General features: G+C 50.1%; 1 long non-coding RNA gene across 2 annotated transcripts in view; it reads left to right on the forward strand.

Annotated features, from left to right (window-relative positions):
* The window catches only part of LOC108504902, a 28518-nt gene extending 27721 nt beyond the window's left edge, over window positions 1-797 (forward strand). For both annotated transcript variants that reach the window (XR_001877294.1, XR_001877293.1), the window contains exon 4: window positions 537-797. This is a non-coding gene — a long non-coding RNA (uncharacterized LOC108504902). The remainder of the gene's footprint in view (window positions 1-536) is intronic.
* Window positions 798-18415: the final 17618 nt, after the last annotated feature.

Raw genomic sequence — 18415 nt, forward strand, 5'->3', positions numbered from 1 at the left:
TTTTTTTTTTTTTTTTTTAAAGTCGGGGGTCATCTTAAGGGACTTGGGGCTTTTTGATTCTAAGATACTGAATTTGATTATATTTTGGTCATTGTTATAGAACAACCTTTTCTTAATAACAGTTTGAACCTCAAATGCTGAATTTGGCCATAACTGCCTAAAAACCTGCTTTTCTCATAGAAAATAATTTAATTCGTGTCTCAAAATTCGGAGACTTATTTTCAGTATGGCCCAAAACATCATCCTGACCCAGGCACTGAGGAGTTAGGGTGGCTCTGGACCACCTGCCCAGAGCCATGTGCTGCTTGGGCACAGCAAGGAGATGGATAAGGAACTACCTGAGCCTTGAGGAGAGACTGGTTTCTTGTGTCTAACAAGATATTATATATATATACAGGGAAATGAAGGACTGCAAATGAATAAACTGTACCTAAAGAAAGGGAAAACTGCCCCAATAATAAAAAAAAAGTAGGACAGCTGTGCTTTTATACCAGAACTCGCTGTTTCTTTTATGACATTTATTTCATATCATGCAGACCCTTCAGAGCAGCACTAATGCCCAGTGGAGTTCTCCAGCCTAAATGTCTCGTTGTCAGTGGAAGAAACAAAGGTAATGTAATTTGAACGCTGGATGCAACAGCGTAGGCTGCTCTCCAGGCTGATTCTCCCTGCTCCAAATGGGAATGATGGCTCCAAACAGACTCACCAGCACAGACTGAAGAGCAGACATCTGATTTGGGAGGAAATGGCCAATGTCTCAGCTTTTTTCCCCATGATTTGTTTCTTCCTGGAAAGGAGAAAAAAAAAAAAGGCCACAAAACAGTTGCATGAAGACGCCACTGTTTCAAAGCAAAATTTTAAAACGTCTCTGATTTGCAAATGGCATTTCAGCATTTTCATGAGAATAAAATGCTACTGTGATGCTGGGTTTAAATATTTCATTCCAGCTCCCTGAACCAACTTAAAATCTTATTATAAGTCATTTTGACATGAAAGTGTGTTTCTCTGTGGTGCCCGTGGCTGAGACATCTCCAGCTCGGAGTGCAGCTGCAGGAGCCCTCCCTGCTCAGGGCTGATCAAAGGCAAACCACCCGTGAGCCACTGCTCGGCCCCACCACCCAGCCCAGGGAAAAAACGGCATCCTGAACATCCCAAGGGCTGATGCCATCGATGGAAAACACGTATTCCTGTCGTAACCCTGCTGGGAGAAGGTTGGGTGAGTTTAGCAAACAAAACCGCAGCGGCTTAAAACATGGAATTGCAACAGTGCCACAGAGACGAGCTCGAGAAATTTGTTAAGAAGGATATTAGGAATAAATCCCTGTGTTACTCTTTCCAGCATCGGGGTTAGTTCATGACTCTTTAATGTGAGCTCTCCCTCTTTTATGTCATGTAGTCTGGAGGGAGGAAAGTGGCACTGACCCAAAATGAATCCTTCCTGTCCTGGGCTCCTCCCGCTCTTCCTTGCTCTGTGAAAAAGTCCTTGTCCTCTCTGAGTGGTTTTTCTGAAAATAAGACCAAGCAAGGTAGGGACGACCACACTTTTTTCCTCTTCCTTTCTCTTTAAGATCCATGGGTTATCATTTTATTATGTATTTTCCTATCTGTGATCTTGGTTGTGCTCCAAAGTGCCTTGCCAGGACCTTGTGCATCAATTAGAAAAGGTGTGAGGAGGGACTGAGGGCACTTGGTGTGTTCAGCTGGAGCAGAGGAGACTGAGCGGAGACCTCAGTGCAGTTCAACTGCCTGGGCAGGGGCAGAGGAGGGACAGGCACCAATCTCTGCTCTGGGGGGACCAGGGACAGCACCCAGGGAATGGCTGGAGCTGTGCCAGGGCAGGGTCAGGTTGGATCTCAGGCAAAAGTTCTTCCCCCAGAGGCTGGTTGGGCACTGACCAGGCTCCCCAGGGCAGTGGGCACAGCCCCAAGGCTGCCAGAGCTCCAGGAGGGTTGGGATGATCCTCTGGGGCACAGGGGGTGACTCTTGGGGATGGGCCTGTGCAGGGCCAGGGGTTGGACTGGATGATCCTTGTGAGTCCCTTCCAACTCAGCACATTCTGTGATCTGTGAAATTGTGCTGAAACAAAACCTCAGCCAGTTCTGGCTGCTCAATTAAACAGTTTGTTGTGCAGCCTTGGAAGAGGAAAATGCTGAAAAAAGGATTTCAGGGAACATTTGTATTATGGGAAGAAAACATTTCATGAGAAATTTTCTGAAGCTCTCTGCATTTCCCATGCACAGCCTTGTGTGTTACCCTCAGATTTGGAGGATGGCTGGTGGCTGTGGGTGGCTGTGCTGTGACAATGACAAGGATGTATCTGGGGTCACAGGGTGGGATATGTTTTAGGTAATTCCACTGTAGTCCTGATATGGGAGCAAGGAGCTGTTTTTCCCCTCCTAGAGGCTTGGAGCACATCTCTTATATGCTCTCCTGTTCCTCAGTGTGGGCATTTAACACCAAGACTGCTGCCCTGTTGATGGGAGGAGTGCTGCTTTACTCTGCCATGGGAACTGGTCCATCATGTCCCCCTGTTGGGGCTGGAATGGTGATGTTGGCCATGCACCAGGACTCCCAATGGTTTATTCAATTGCTCCTCATGGTTTTGTGTTACACTGGTTTTGCTGGGGCTGAGATCCACAATGCCACCGTGCTGGCAGCTCTGCCAGGGTCTCTGAGGACTGTTTTGGGACTCTGAACATCCTGACTCCATTGCCCATCCCTCTGCTCGATGAGACACTTGGATATTCCTTCTGTGGTGTCTCTGCCCTTGGCAATGCCCTGGGCCCTGGGGTGGGTTCAGGGCTCAGCCTGCAGAGGCCGAAGTCGTGGCTGTGGGTGTCCCAGAGCAGGACACGCCACAGGACACGTTATGGGAGAGGACAGGGTTACTTTGCTGGGTCCTGCAGCTGGGTCACAAAGCCCCCATGGATCTCTCCAGGCTGGGGCAGAGTGGCTGGGAAATGCCTGTTGGGAAAGGCCCTGGGGGTGCTGGTGCCAGGGGCTGGACATGAGCCCAGGTGAGCCCAGGGGGGCAAGAGGCCAATGGCCCCTGGGCTGTGCCAGCCATGGTGTGGCAGCAGGGCCAGGGCAGTGACTGTCCCTGTGCTGGCCCTGCTGAGGCCCCTCCAGGGCTGCGTCCAGTTCTGGGCCCTCATGGAAGAGAGACATTGAGGGGCTGGAGCGTGTGCAGGGAAGGGAACGGAGCTGGGAAGGGGCTGGAGCAGCAGGAGCAGCTGAGGGAGCTGGGGGGGCTCAGCCTGGAGAAAAGGAGGCTCAGGGGGGACCTTCTGGCTCTGCAAGTCCCTGACAGGAGGGGGGAGCCGGGGGGGGATCGGGCTCTGCTGCCAGGGAACAAGGGACAGGAGGAGAGGGAACGGCCTCCAGCTGTGCCAGGGGAGGGTCAGGTTGGACCTCAGGAGGAATTTCTGCCTGGAAAGGGTGTTCAGGCACTGGCAGGGGCTGCCCAGGGAGGTTTGGAGTCCCCATCCCTGGAGGTGTGCAAAGCAGGACTGGGCGTAGCACTGAGTGCTCTGGGCTGGGGACAAGGTGGGGATGGGGCACAGGGTGGACTTGATGACCTTGGAGGGCTTTTCCAACCTCAGTGATTCTGTGATTCCACAATTCCCCTCTCCCCCTGTGGCTCCACCCAGCCACCACCCAGCCTTGCAGAGGCTCTATAAGCACCGCTGTGTTGCTGAGTAGCTTAAACAGCTATGGACGTGTGTGAGTGAGGCCCCATCCAGCACAGGGAGGGTACAAGCAAGTGGAAATCAGGGCTTATGTTTGCCACTGATAAATGTATTAGTCTTTAGAGCGGAATTTAAACTACAACCCTTTTCCAGGCACCTCAGCGCTCCGTTATTTTGCAGGCCTTGTAAGGGAATGTGATTTTGCCTTTTAACTGGAGTGTATCTTATGCTAAGCAGCGAGATTAAGCGTAGGCATCCAAAAGAAGTTGCTGAATGGCAGAATTGCCTTTATAAATAACATTAATAATTTATCCGATCCAGGGGTTTTTTGGGTAAATGAAATACCTGCCTCTGTATAAAGCCCGCTGAATAGGAACACATCTCCGCTTTTATGAGGCCGGGATTAAAGAAGGGAAATGCTAAGGGGCTTATCTTCGCTTCAATTTGCAGCCCTTCCGGCGAACGGCAAACCCATTTAAGGAGCTCCTGTGTTTGTGCCAGCTCGGCTTTTGTTCTGGGTGCCGGGGCTTGGCTGCATTTCTCACCACGGCACTGGAGAGGAAGCAGTTTGTTTTCTTGACCTCAGATTACCAGACAAAAGCGAGCAGGAATGATTTCCCTCGGAGTCCTCCCCATTATGGGTTGCTTAAAGCATCTGTTGGGTGGCCACAGAGCCGCTGCCGGGCCGGGGACCCCACGTGTGAGAGAGGCCAGGGCTGGTGGCTGAGAAGGGAGGAGAGCAAAGAGCATCTGTCGTCTTGCTGCTGGGATGGCTGAGTCCTCCTGCAAACAGCCCTGAAATGGCAAAACTCATCCTCCCCAAAGCCCACGAGCTGTCACTTTGCAGCTTTTCTTTCGCGCCGGTAAAAATCAATTGCTTCGAAGTTCACCGAAGGTGAAGGCAACATTTGCTTTCCATTCAGAGCTAAGCGGGCCCTGCTCAAGAGCAAAGGCTCTCGAAAGGCAGAAGAGCAAAAATCAGCAGAAAAATTCTCTGAATAATTTGGACTAGGCAAGGAAAAAGCAATTTGCTCCCAGTTATTCCGCAGACAAAAGTATGAATAAAAAAAATCATGAGCTATTTACCCTGCCTGGACTGTTTGCACGAGGTTTGTGCTATCCCAGTTTTGCTTCACTGACCCCCAAAGACCTTTATCACCAGATCCTCGAGGCATTTCAAGAAATCATGGGGCTTGGGGGATTATTTTTTCTTTTTTTTTTGCATGCTGGATCAGCAGGGACCAAAAGCAGAGAAAACAATCGGGTCCTAAATCTTGAACCACGCTGCTGCTTGTGTGTGCACTGACCTGGATCGGGGACTCGGGCTCTGGCCGACCAACTCCACCAGCACAGAAATTTTATCCCAAATACTATTACAGGCTCTGGTGCTTTGCATTCAGATGATGAGGCTGTGGCAAAGGCACAATGAGAATTTACAATCTGCTTTAGAAAAACCTGGGACTTGTGTTTAGCTTTGTGTTTTAAAGGCAGTTTATGTCACATCTGCCGCACGTGGTGGCACTGGCCAGGACACTCAGAACTATGCTGCTGATGAGGAGAGGAAAAGAAAGGAGGATGGAGACCTCATAAGCTTTATCAAAACCCACCAAAAAGTCAGGAGATTTGGGGATTACGCCGTGTAATTACATTACCTGAAGAAAAAAGTTGCCTGAGAATTCCCTGTCTTGTGCTGCCAGCGCTTTTCAGCCATTAGTAACACACAACTTCACATTGTCTTCTCCCGAGGCACAGATGGGCTAATTTTCAGCTACCTGATAATTACACATTGTTTGAAACGACATCAAAAGCTTTCCTTCCTGCAATCCTCCAGCAGCCATTCTTACAGCTTCCAAAGTCCCTCGGTTGGGGCTTGCACGAGTCCCCATCCCTGAGTCCATCGGTCCATCCAGAGGGCCAGGAGTGGGGTGGCAAAGCCTCCAGGTTCACACTCAGGTTTCACAGGCTCTTTGTAGAGATTTGTACCATTTCCAAACCAGGTGGAGTGACTGAAGCTCCACCAAAAGCATCTTCTCTGTGCTGAGTATCTGAGGTTAATACATGATAATGCTGTGTCAGGGTGGTTCTAGTTAAATAGACAGAGGGGTGTTGATGTCATGGAGAAATTAAGGGCAAACTGATGCTGGATGTTGGAAATCAGCATAACTGAGGTTTAATCTCAGTTTTCCTTGGGCAAGGAGCTGTCCTTGGGCAAAGCTGTGGATTGCCAAACTGGAGAAAGGTGACCTGTTGGAAGAGGGGAATGTTGACATCCCCTCCTCTCAAGCCATGGTGGAGGCTGCAGAAACCTCCTTCTCCCTTGGTCCCTCCTCTTTGAGAGTGGTTTCTGTGCCAGTTGAGCTGTGACTTGTTTTAGAGGGTGTCCCTCTTTTCCCTGTCCCTCTTTTCCCTGTCCCTCTTTTCCCTTTCCAGTGGGAAAATGAAAAAGACTTCCCCACTCCTGTTTTCTCCTTCCCTATCATCGAGTGTCCCTGTTGCCTTATCAAAGAAGGAAATTAAATTGGGTTGACACAACTGGCTCTTGACCAACCCATGTCCTTTGATTTTATTCATCCTTTTACAAGTTGCTCATTTAAGACTTTCTTCCAGCCTCTTTTAGGGAATTGATATTAGATGATTATTCAGGATTTTTTAACTCCAAGTATCCTCTTCAAAGGGAGGTGCTTTCTCTCATCTCAAGGGACCTTCATCAGTTTGGAAGATAACGACCAAGGGTTCAGCGTTCTTGAGTGAATTTCATCAGATCCTCTCATTTTGAATATATTTGACATATCCAAATGGCTTTAAACTCCTTTCCTTACACTGGCCTTTTCTTTCAAAGTCTGCTTCATTAAGCTTCACCCACAATTAACAATTTTAGAAAGAATGGAGCAATGGAGATTGGGCAGATCCCTGCTCTCAGTGCTCAGTCCGTTCTCTGTGCACCCCTACCCATCTTGCTGTTCTCCTTTTGCATCCAATGTATTTGCAGACCCTCCTGGTTGCCTCCCAAACCTTGTGTGCCCATCTCAGCTGCTCTCACGCTGTGAACCTGGATTATCCCTCTCTTGTCCCCCCCAGGCATGTGCCAGTTTCCACTCTCCATACAACTGCTTTCCAGCTTCCAGGCCCTGCTGCTGTAATGCCACCTAATTATGCTTCTTATCTGCTTTCCCAGGGAAGCAGTTTGCTGTTGTGCACCATCTTTGGTCTCTTCTGGGAACTGCCAGTTCTCAGATGTTTCCTTATTGCATATTTCCATCCAGGAGAGCTCCTCCACCGCGCCCCTGATCACTGTCAGATGCTCATTATTTTGTTATTTCTATTCTTCCACCTTACTCTGCTGGTGGGAAGAGACACTCAGGTCTCAGAGCTTCTCCTATTCCCAAATCTCTGGGGATTCAAGTTAAGGACTAGTCTGATAACAGCACAAAACTAAAGGGTCTGAAAACTCCTGGAATCCTCCTGGGTGGGACTGACTGGGCATCTCTGTGGAGAGGTGTTCCTGGGGGAAAGAGATCCAGACGTGGATCCAGTCAGGTGTCAAGAGGACAAGGAATAATGGCCATAAATCAAAACACAAGAAATTCCACCTCAACATGAGGAAGAACTTTCCATTAAGGATGGCAGAGTATTGGAACAGCTGCCCAGGGAGGACGTGGAGTCTCCAATTTGAAGACATTCCAAGCCCACCTGGACATGTTCTTGTGTCACCTGTTTTGGATGACCCTGCCTGGGAAGGGGGTTGGACTGGGTGATCTCCAGAGGTCCCTTCCAACCCTGATAAATCTGTGATTCTGTGAACTGACCACTTGGACTGTGTAGGACTATATCTGGGAAGTGGGGATCTGCAGCAGGACTTCCCCTGGCATCTCCTAGAGTTGTTTCTGATGTTCTCCGTGCACGTGGAGATGGGATGAGAAACAAGCTCTGCTTGTGCCTTGGCTTTTCACGTGGCATTTGTATCCTCAGCTCAGGAGGACCAAGGTGTTCCCAACCTCTGTATCCACGTTTTTGGGAGGGCCTGGCTGGACCGTCCCTGCAGTGTCACCGCTCACACAGCCAACATTACCAGGCTGGCCCAAATATCTTCTCATGTCTCCTGTCACTACTTGCAGTCAGGAGACACTGGAAAGGCAGCTCCCACAGGGAGGAATTCCAGGTGCCCTCGGGGGCGTTCCACTCTGAGATCCCAAACATTTCCGAGTGCAATCTCCTTTCAGGTTTTACAAATGCTCTTCGCTCGCCCGCCCGCCTCGAGTAATGAAGCAGCGAGATAAAAGACAGGGCCACAGAAGGTTGTTAAAAAATTACTTGCAAATTAATGTGAGGACAAAGTGTACGAGTTAATATCGTATAAAGACCCTTGAAATCGGCATCCACGCGTTGCACCCTCCGAGCACTGACATTCCCAGGCACAACTACACTGGTAAACCGAGCCCAAGGGGCTTGATTAACAGGAAATTTTCAGAATAGCAATTAGAGCAAAGTTTACCGAACAAATTGTTTGCACTTGTACCCTAGAACCATCATGAATTTTAATTCGGCTTGGATTTATGTGGCTGAAACAATAATTAAAGATACATGAACGCCTCACGTTCGGGAGACACCCCCAGGGCTACACTGGAGTTTCGGATGGGGAAGGGGGTGAAGAGCCTGTTTGGGCAGGGTCTGTTCTCCCCTGGGGGAATATGGGGTGCAGGAAGCTGTTCCCTGTGGAAATCAGCAGTTTCCTGTGTACTGCACTCACAGATTTGTGCAGTGTTTAATCTTTGATTCCCTTTTTCTCTTTTTTTTCCTTCTTCATTTATGTAACCTGAGAAAGAATGATGCATGAGATGTTTTCTGAGTGGCTTGTTTTTTCCTGCCTTCCACTTTTGGAGGCTGTGAGATGTTAAATCATCTCCTTTGTCCCCCAAGATTGGAGCCTGCAGCCCAGGATGGGACGTGAGGACCCTTCTTCTCCTTATCCCTGCTCCTGCTCAGCCAGTCCCAGGTTTGGATGTGGTGGAAAGGCCTTGAATGTCACCACAACACAGGGAGCAGCTTTGCTGGAGGACAAGGTGATGCTACCACACGACATCAGTGAGAAGTCACAACCAAGCAGAGTGATGTATATGTATGTCTTCATCTGAATTCCTCTCCCCCTCTCCTTGTGCTGGTAAATAAGTTACACGTATTTTCAGAGGAACTTATTTCCTGTCACTGCACTCTTAAATGTCAAGCTCCTGGAGAGGAGTCTTCAAGCAACTTTAAGGTCAGTCAGGCTTCAAGGAAGAAAAATGCAGGTAGGGAAGAGCAAGAGCAGTCCAGCCTAAACCCTGGCTGTGATCCAGCCTAAGCCCTGGCTGTGGTCTAAATGATGGGTGAGCAGGAGCATCCCATATGGAAGTGGCACCTGGGGGCACTGCTCTGCCTCTACCTCAGTTATGGAAAAACTAAAGACTTTGACAAAAAAAAAAAGGTGGATGAAAATTCCGTGTTGCGTTAGCTGAGGAGCACTGATGAATAATGCATCCACCCAAAGGTCAGTTTACAAATGATTAATTAACCTTAAGAGAGGTTCTCCTCATTGGCGACATCCGCTGTCCTAAACAGCTTCATCATGTCTGCAGGGGGTATTTAAAGCACAGTTATTTGGGAAAAGTATTGAGGAATCATGGAGAAAGCACCGTGAGAGACCACAATGGGTCCCAAGGCTTTGCTGGGCCTCTGTGGTGTGAGACAGGCTCGGGCATCGCTCGACCTGGGAGCAGAAGGGTTTGAATGTTGTGCTCACAGCTGACAGATCTGAGGGCTGGGAATCACCAACAGGGAGTTCAACAAGGGGAAGTGCTGGATTCTGCCCTGGGATGGATGGACAGACTGGGAATGAGAGGCTGGAAAGCAGTGCCGGGAAAGGGCCCTGGGGGTCCTGGGGGTCCTGGTGGTGCCAGTTGTCCCTGAGTCAGCAGTGCCCTGGCAGCCAGGAGGGACATCCCTGTCCTGGGGCACCAGGGAGGGGATTGTCCCGCTCTGCTCTGCCCTGGGGCGGCCTCACCTCAATATTGGGGCAGTTTGGGGGGACACAATGGAAGGAACAGATTGAGCCATTGGAGAGTGTCCAAAGGAGGGACATGGAGATGGGGAAGGGCCTTGATTTGAAGGCGTGGGAGGACACTGAGGGCACTTGGTGTGTTCAGCTGGAGCAGACTGAAGGGAGACCTCAGTGCAGTTCCAACTGCCTGGGCAGGGGCAGAGGAGGGGCAGGGACTGAGCTCTGCTCTGGGGAGACCAGGGACAGCACCCAGGGAATGGCTGGAGCTGTGTCAGGGCAGGCTCAGGTTGGATCTCAGCCAAAGGTTCTTCCCCCAGAGGCTGGTTGGGCACTGCCCAGGCTCCCCAGGGCAGTGGGCACAGCCCCAAGGCTGCCAGAGCTCCAGGAGGGTTTGGCTGATCCTCTGGGGCACAGGGTGTGACTCTTGGGGATGGGCCTGTGCAGAGCTGAGGGTTGGACTGGATGATCCTTGTGGGTCCCTTCCAGCTCAGCATATTCTGGGACTCTGTAAGATATGGCTGGGAAGGTGCCAAAACTGCACCTTTGCTGTGGTAAATAAACAGCTCAGCATTGTTTTCCTGCTCGGATGTGGGAGTGCAGGAGGAGCTGCCCCCGGCACCTCCCACTGTGCTGAACGTCTGTGGTTCTCCATGGGGATATTGCCTGGGCAAACAGGCCTTTAGTCCCAGGGCTTTCTGCATGTATTATCAGCTATTTCTCATGTGCATCTCTTAATAAAATGCTCTTTAAAAGCACTGCTGCTGTCTGGAGTCATTTCTGGTGGATACCTGGATGCCTCCAGCCAGCAGCATCTCTGCTGAAGCTCATCCCCAGCAGGGTCCAGAGAAACTGTGGATGATGGGGAGCTGGGGTGATCCCTCACTTAACCCCTCTGCCCCTCAATTCAGGCTTCAAGAGAGCCCCCAGATCTGGACAGGCTCACTTATGATGCTTATATTTCATCTTTGAAATCAAGAGGTTTGTTTTATTTTGGCAAAGGCAGTGGCTGAAAGCTGGTTCCCCTCATTACTTCTCTCAGGACAAGTGTCAGTGTGTGGAAACCTTGTTTAGATCAAAAGTTGCTGTTCCTCCAGCTCCTTTTTCTTCCTACCCACTCCTTCCCCTCCAAAAATAAGCAGGACACAGAGCTCACCATGTTCTTCTCACACACAGTTTGCCCCTCTCCCCTTACACAGCTCCTACGTCGCATGAAGCTGATTTCTTCTTTTTAAATCCATAAAGTGACAAAAGCATCACATTCACACCTGAGAGTCCCATGTCCTGAAGTGTGTGATGTGTCTCAAGTGTCTCAGCTCAGCCTCACTGTTTCCAAGAGCAGAAGGATCAATCCCAGTAGAGAAATGGAGAATCTGGAGAGAAATAAATACACAAATACGCATTGGAAGCAGTTGGGATTTGCTTTCTTTTGAAGCCCAGAAGGGCCCGAGGGGTGTCTGAAGTACCTGGGGTGGGGTGTGGAGCCTGAACCGAGTGCAGTGACCCAGACTGGTCATTTGGGGTTCAAACTGAAAGAGGGAAATTTAAGTGAGATTTAGGAAGAAATTCCTCTCTGTGAGGGTGGGGAGGCCCTGGCACAGGTTGCCCAGAGAAGCTGTGGCTGCCCCTGGATCCCTGGAAGTGTCCAAGGCCAGGCTGGACGGGGCTTGGAGCAACCTGGGCTAGTGGAAGGTGTCCCTGCCATTGGAATGAGATGAGCTTTCAAGTCCTTTCCACCCCAAACATTCAGTGAGTCCCAGGGATTGTGCACAGACAGCCGTGGGCCTGGATGCTGATGGTCTGCATGGATGGTCTCCATGGATGCTGATGGTCTGCATGGATGGTCTCCATGGATGCTGATGGTCTTCAACCCAGCCCATGCAAAGCCTGATGTCACCACCAAGCTGGTGGACCACCAAGTTTTCCCACCTGTCTGCTCACATCTCACATCTCTCGGCTTCCAAATCCACGCAAAATCCCTCCTGACCTGCTGGAGTTGGGAGCAGAGAGGTGATGGAGACCATCCAAGAGGAAACAGCACCCGCTGTGCCTGCTCTGCCTGGTGCTTCTGCAGCTCAGGCATCTCCTGGGGCTACAGCTTTAATACAACATATTTATGCATTTTTATGAGTTTTTTTAGAAGCGTGAAAATGATTTACAACATTTCATATTGCGTTTTTTTTTAATCCTTTAAAATTAAAACAAATCTTTTCCCCGCTCAGCCCAATTTTCAGGCCTCTCTTTTGTTCAGCTCTTGCAGAAAAATATGGATGGAAGAAACTCCTAAAATCCCCAACCAGTGGAAAGAAAATTGGTATTTTTCCTAGTTAAGTACTATAACAGAGCGAACATACATGTTTAATTTGAAAATGTTGATTCCAAATGGATTTTTGTTTAAAAAAAGCTTTCCTCAAGCAAGTCAATATTTGTAATCAAATTGAAATTTCCTCTGGGAATTATATATTTTCATGAGGTCTAATTTTTTTGGAAGGAAAAATTCTACACAGGAAGGTTTTTTAAGTCGCTTTAAACCAGCTTTAGGAATCTGGGCAATGGGAGGGGGCTGGGAAATCCCACTCAGGCTCCAGCCCATTTGCCTTTGATGAGGGTGAGCTGATGAAAGAGTTTAAAGTGACTCTTCCTCCTTTGAAGAGGGAAAAAGGGTGAGCAGAAAGGAGTGGGAGAAATCAGAAAGGAGGAAGGATTCACAACCAATTCCCCTCAGCTCCTCCTCTGATATTTCTGGAGAACACGGCAGCGTGGGCTGGGATTCACCTTGGCAAGGTTGGACATCAGATGAGGGGTCTGAGTTGGGGGTTCCTGCAGGGCCAGAGGGGACATGCAGCTTTTTGGGGGGTGTGTGGCTCACCTGTCCTCACCTGACACCTGCTGCAGGGTGAGCTGGGGGGGTTCATCTGCCCCAAATAGACCAGACAAGGGTGGCAGGTCTGTGGCCACCACAGCCTGAGGGACACTGCCTGCGCTCCCTGAGCTGCTGCTGAGGTACTGGCACAGCAGGAACACGCCTGGGGGTCCTGCAGCCCCTCCATGGCATCACAGAGCAGCCCCCGAGGAGGAGCAGGCACCTCATCCTGCTGTGAGAGCATTAACAGGGCTCCAAACCTCCAGAGAAGAGGGCACAGGACTCCTCCAGCTCTGAAAGAAAACCCTTCAGAGAAAAGATGGGTTTCCTGCCGAATTTGTGTCCATTTTAGAGCAACAGTTGGGGTTAACGATGTGCATAATTTACATTATTATGCCTTTTATTTTTGTATTATGATGAATTGCCTACCTTCGTGTTTCTTTTTATTGTGATGCTCTGGGAACACACCAGAGTGGAAGGAAAACAACAACAGAGCACTGTCAGCGTGGAGAGCAGAGCCAGCACACCCAGGTACAGACACTCACAGGAGCACCACACCGTGGCAGATTATCAGCTCCAAGGCATCTGGGAACCTGCAGCTTTATTGGAAAGGAAAACAATGTAATTCAAGAGTTATTTTCTCTCTAAACCAGGAGACAACACCCAGAGAGCCCCTAAAACACCCCCCAGGCACTTGCAGCTCCTCAGCCTGCACCCGTGGGCTGGGGAGGTCTGAGTGACCTCTTCCAAAGGAGGAGGATTTTCCTCCTTGTCCCCACACTGTGTCCTAAAGGGAGGGATGGAGATCCCCTGACTCTGCCTTCACTGTGGCTGGAGGTTGGAATAAGGAGACTCCTTGCTGTGGTGGCTCCAGGCAGAGCTCCTGGGGCATCAGGGGTGGCTCCTAATGCCACCCCCTTGAAGCTTCAGACATACCCTGATTATTTTACAGCTCAAAGTATTCATTGTTTTCAAGGTATTGATGATTTCGGGTGAACTGATCACCAAAACTCCTTATTCACAGTTATCTCCCATGATTTTTGTTGCTCTGCCCAAACACATCCAAGCCTGGGCTCTGATACATCCAGGGAAGGGCCCTGCTGAGAACATTTGGGGACTGGGAGGGAAATTATCAGAGTAATTGGAGTGATTAATTTAGAGTTGTTGAAGACCTCTTTATAAGATGCCCTAAATGTGTTCCAAAAAGCCACACTGATTGCAAAAACAAGGAGGAAACGCACCTTGATGAGCTGAGAGGTGGAAGAAGCCATAAAACCAAATCAAACAACCCATAGAACAAATGGGATAAGAGCAGCTGGCAGCAACAACCATCAGTCAGAAATCAAGGGATGCAAAGCAGCCCTGACAATAACCTGTGTCATGAAAATAGCCCTGATGGAGATGGAGAGGTGGTTCCCAGTGCAGTGGTTGGGATTTTAGGAAGTCCTGTGAGGAGGGAACACAGCAGGGCTGCTCCAGAGTGGTCTGTGCTGGTTGTTTGAAATGGAGAATTCCTGTCGTGTTTTGGACAATACTGAATTTATGGAATATACCTGCCCTCTCTCAGATAAGGATTTTTAAAATAAATCTGAAATCCAACGCTTGGAAACCATCCTCTTCAGATGGAGAGGCAGAAACACTTCTGTTCTTGGCTTCTGATCGATCTATTTTAGCTCTTCTATCACTCTTAAGGACATGGAAAGAAGATCTTGTAGGGTTTTCCTGGCATCCAGAGGACTGACTTCTCTGGCAGGACCCAAAGCCGATGAGTTCAGCACACTCAGGTTGGAACTATTGCCCACAGACAGTTGGTTTGGAAAAACTCCAGCATTTCCCAGGACAGGAAAGACGCTGGGCACCTCCAAGACCATTGTGGGTGCTGGAAGGTACCTTCACAGCTGCTGAAAATTCCTAATCCCAACCCCTCCTCCAGGTGCCTGGGAGCTTTGGCTGCATGCCCACGACAAGCCAGGTCCCTCAGATGGCTGTGGTGGCCCAGATTCCTGCTGGGAGCTGAGGGCTTGGCCACAAAATTGAGTTTTCCTGCTGCTTTCAGAAAGTTTTGCTCCATCTGAGGGTTGGATTCAGGTTCTCCAGCCTGGAAGCCAGAGGTGCTGGGAAAGGATCTGACACAGAATTGGGGGTCAGGTCTCCTGTTTGCCACCCTTGGGGGTAAAGATCCCCCTCCACACACCCAAGGGAAGCCTTTGGCTGCCGCTGGCGTTGGCACAGAAATTGAGGAGACATTTACTTCCAGGAGGAGATGCAAACACAGGGAACTGCCAATTGGCCAAAATCCAATAAAACCTGACCCCTGATGAACTGCAGCCTTAATACTTTCAAACAACCCTGCTCTCAATATTGGCAATGCTTCAGTTTACCTTTGGGACAGGAGGGCTGAAGGAGCAATGAAACCTGAAGCTCCTGGAGATGTTTCATTCCCATAATTTTGTGACTGATTCCCAACAGCAAATCCCCCTGGGTCCCTGAGCCTGGACCTTTCCCTGAGGGAAAGCACAAACCCCCAGAGCTGGGGGTTATTTGAGCACCTGAACCTCCTCAATTACGGAAAACACAGAATGAGACAGAAGAGAATATTCTCCCTTGGCAGGAAGGTCCTTTCTTTCAGGTTGGTTTTCAATCCTGCAACCCCCCTGGGTGCCCACACAGCCCCGCTGGCTCCCAGAAAAAGCCCCTTTCTTGCCTTTGGAGCAAAAACCCTGGATCAGAAATAACAGGAAACCTTTGGGGAAAAAATAACCTGAGTTTCCTTATAACCACAAAGCAAGAAATGGAAGCTTATCCGCAGTTCTCACTGCTTCCAAATCCAATGAATATCCTGGCCATAGTCCTGTCCAGCAGTAAAAATATCTCAGCAACTTATTACCCTGTTTGCTGCCTTACTCCAAGCTTTTTGGAATCAGTCTAAAGAACAGGTAAATCCATTAAAAAAGTCTTGTGTTTCTCTATACCTGTCTCTAACTTTGGTCCCTTCTCTGTTAAACTCTGACTACAGTAAATTCACCCTTTGCCTTATTTCCCCCAGCCAGGTGTTTCCTATCTTTTTAGGATTTATCTCTCTTATTGCCCTTGAGCCTCCTGGGGTCACTGGGAACTGCAGCTCCTGGGAACGGGCCTATAAAGCTCTTTCTGCCTCTACCCCAGGACAAAACAGGCAATTCCAGACACCCCTGCACCCCAAACCCTCGGTCTGGGGGATTTGCTGGAGGTTACACTGCACCAAAGCTCCTTCTGCCAAAATCTGAACCTCTGGGGAGAACTCCTCTTGCCATGAGGTTTCTCCAGAGCTGCTGCAGTTCCCCACCCTGATTCCATAGCCTGGAATCTGCCTCATCTGAGACTTCCAATCCATCATGGTCATGCAAATGGGAAGCACAGCTGGGAGTGGTTTGGGCTGTATCATGCACTTTTCTTTTCCCAAACATTTGAAATCAGGGGGACCAGCAGCCTACTGCCAAACACCCCAAAAACCTTCCAGTAATTCACTTTTCAAGCTGTTTAGACATTTGTAACCTGCTCCTAAGAGGAACAGGGACACTGAATGAGGTTGGACATGGCAGGAGCACAAAGGGAGCCAAATTTTAGCCCTGCTGTCACTCCTAGGGACACAGAAAAATCATGGAAGGTTTTTGTGTCTTCCAGAGGACTGAAGTCACTGGAAGGACCCCAACCTGCTGTGTTCAGCATGCTCAGGTTGGACAGACAGAGGTTGGCAGAGGAGCTGACCCTGCCCAGGGTCAGGAGTGGGGTCATGGCCAAGGCTGCCACAGACTTCGGTGGAAGGAGGTGAAATTCGGTTTTATTCCAGTGATATGGGAGGAGCAGTCTTCTCCTTATCCCATGGGAAAAAATCCCTTTGCGCTCTTCAGCAGCAGCACTGGGCAGTGGGGAGGGAATTGTTCCCTGTGAGGGTGGGGAGGCCCTGGCACAGGTTGCCCAGAGAAGCTGTGGCTGCCCCTGGATCCCTGGGAGTGTCCGAGGCCAGGTTGGACGGGGCTTGGAGCAACCTGGGCTGGTGGAAGGTGTCCCTGCCCATGGCAGGAGGTGGGACTGGATGGGCTTTAAGGTCCCTGCCAACCTAAACCATTCTATGAGGACTCTGTGGCTGGTACACAGGGCACCTGCCCCCAGGCACCCAAACTGCCACAATACCCCTAAAACACAGTCAGGACCAGGTGAAAACACATATCCTGGGTAGGATTTGACCCCTTGACTGCATTAAAACCTTTTTATGACCCAGAATCCCATTCTACATGGTTTGTCAGTCAGTACAGCTGTCAAACAGGCAGGGCCAGGGGTTGCTTTAGGAGGCAGCAGCCCTGTACATTTTGGGAACACCCTTCCCCCCCTCCCCTGCTTCCCTGGCAACACATCTGTGCCTGCAGGTCTGCCCTGGGAGCTGCCTCACTGGCACAGCTGGAGTGAATGGTGAGTGCTGGGAGCAGGAGGAATGATTGTGTTCATATGTATGCACATACAAAACAAGTATTTTTAACCCAGGGAGTTCTCTCTGCGTCCCCGGGGTTCAGCTCCTCAGCTGGGCTGGGTGGGATGCAGAGCAAGGAGAGGGGTTGGGAGAGCAGCAACACTGGAGCTCATGGACAAGCAAACACTCTCTGCAACATCCAGTGATCCAGTGGGATGAGTCTTTGTTGTTGTTGGGGTCCCTGTGTCATATCCAGTCACCCCCCAGTCATTCCAGGGGGGATCAAATCCATCTGCACGGGGCTGGTCGTTGTCACCATGAGGGTCAGCCCAGGGGTCTCACTCCAGGGCCCCCCACATTCCTTCAGCACCACAAAAGCCCTGCCCAGGAGCCAAGGGCTGTGTCCCAAAAGGATTCCTGTATTCAGAGGGCAGTGAGAGGGATAGATCTCAAACCTGTAGGAAAAACCTTGCTGGGGAAAAGAAAGGCAAAAGGTGAATTTACTTTCAGCCAACATTTAACAGAGAAAGGACTAAAGTTAGAGACAGGTATAGAGATACAAAAGAAATCAATTTTTAATGGATTTACCTGTGCTTTAGGCTGGTTCCAGGAATCCCCCTGACTAGAGGTGCCCTTTCTCCTGGACCCAGGGCATTACACACCTCCTTGCTTGCTTTTCTCATGCTGCTTTTAGCTGAGGAACCCAAAAGAGCTGAAAGGAGCAGAAAGGAGCTGACCAGGAGCCCCCAACAGCACCACAGGACTTCCAATGCCCCCTGGCAGGACTTGGAATGCCCCAGAGCAGGAGGGTCCGTGTGCTGCACCCACCTCCTCCCACTCACCACAGTGTTCCCAGTGAGCTGAGCACCTCTGCAGTGCCTGGAGAAGGGAAAGGGCTGAATCATCTGCCCCTCTGGGTGCCCAGCACCACTGGCTGGGGCAGCACAGCTCCTCCAGCTCCTCTTGCCAGCGGGTCCCAGCTGCTGCAGCTCCCTTTAAATCCAGATGTGTGGAAAAACCTGTGAGAGGAAAACCAGAGAGCCCTGTTATTCCTGCTGTAATTAGTCCCTTTGGAATTCAATTAACAATCTCCCTACTGCAGCTATCAGGGCATCATGAGGTGGGCAAACAGGCCAAAGAGCCAGGCCAGGTCCTTGTGAGCACAAAATAAACACTGCAGCATGTCCAAGGGGACCGTGTCCAAGGGGAGCATGTCCTTCCACACCTGCCCCAACTTACTTCAAAGTGCCCCACTGGTGGGAATTTAAGGGCTCTGCTGAGCACCAGTGCCCCCTGCTCACCCTTCCCAGTTGGAGAACTTCTACCCTGCCCAAGCAGTGCCAGGGAAAAGCAATGTCCCCGGCATGACCCCAGTGTCCCTGGTG

The sequence above is a fragment of the Lepidothrix coronata genome, unplaced genomic scaffold, assembly GCF_001604755.1.
Source record: "Lepidothrix coronata isolate B3197 unplaced genomic scaffold, Lepidothrix_coronata-1.0 Scaffold178, whole genome shotgun sequence".
NCBI classification, from domain to species: Eukaryota; Metazoa; Chordata; class Aves; order Passeriformes; family Pipridae; genus Lepidothrix; species Lepidothrix coronata.